Genomic DNA, 779 nt, shown 5'->3' with positions numbered 1-779 from the left:
TCATGGTACTCCGGCTTCCTCCCACAGTCCAAAGACATGATTGTTAGTTTTATTGGTATGTCTAAATTGTGCTTAGCTGTGAGTGTGTTTGCATGGTTGGGCGTCTTTGTGTGTCTCAGTGTTGCCCTGCAACAGACTGGTGAACTGTCCAGGATGTACCCTGCCTCTCCCCAATAGACGGCCGGAGATAGGCATTGGCCACACCGCGATCCTCATAAGTGGAAGAAGATGCATGGATGGACAGATTTGATTTGCTCTGATTGTTTTATTTGGTTACTTATTGTAATTTACTTCTGTTTTTTGTAGAAACCATAAACAGAAGCTCAAGTATAAATATAAAGAAACCTCATCCTAATGAGCACTTCATCAATAAAGGGTGGCATGAGTAGGGGCACCGGCAGGAATTTGGGGCCCCACGAAGGCAGATATATATCCCACAATGCTTTGCGTGGAGAGCCCTCCTCGCAAAGCATTGTGGGATTTGCTGTTGCCATAGGCTGCTGCTACCAACCCCGCTAAGTTAACTCTTTTCACTATTTAGTCCACCCATCCCTTTTCCATCACGCTTATCCCTGCTGGGGTCACAAGGGGTGCTGGTGTTTATCTCCAGCTGTCAGTGGGAGAGAGGCGGAGTCCACCATGGACAGGTCGCCAGTCCATCGCAGCCAGGACAACACAGAGACAAACCACAGTACCTGGAGAGAACCCATGCATGCTCAGGGAGAACATGCAAACTCCATGCAGAAAGACCCGTGGCCGGGAATGGAACGCGGAACCTT

This window comes from Cyprinodon variegatus, unplaced genomic scaffold (assembly GCF_000732505.1).
Source record: "Cyprinodon variegatus isolate N-32 unplaced genomic scaffold, C_variegatus-1.0 Scaffold1572, whole genome shotgun sequence".
Lineage (NCBI taxonomy): Eukaryota > Metazoa > Chordata > Actinopteri > Cyprinodontiformes > Cyprinodontidae > Cyprinodon > Cyprinodon variegatus.
This window is presented reverse-complemented; position numbering follows the sequence as displayed.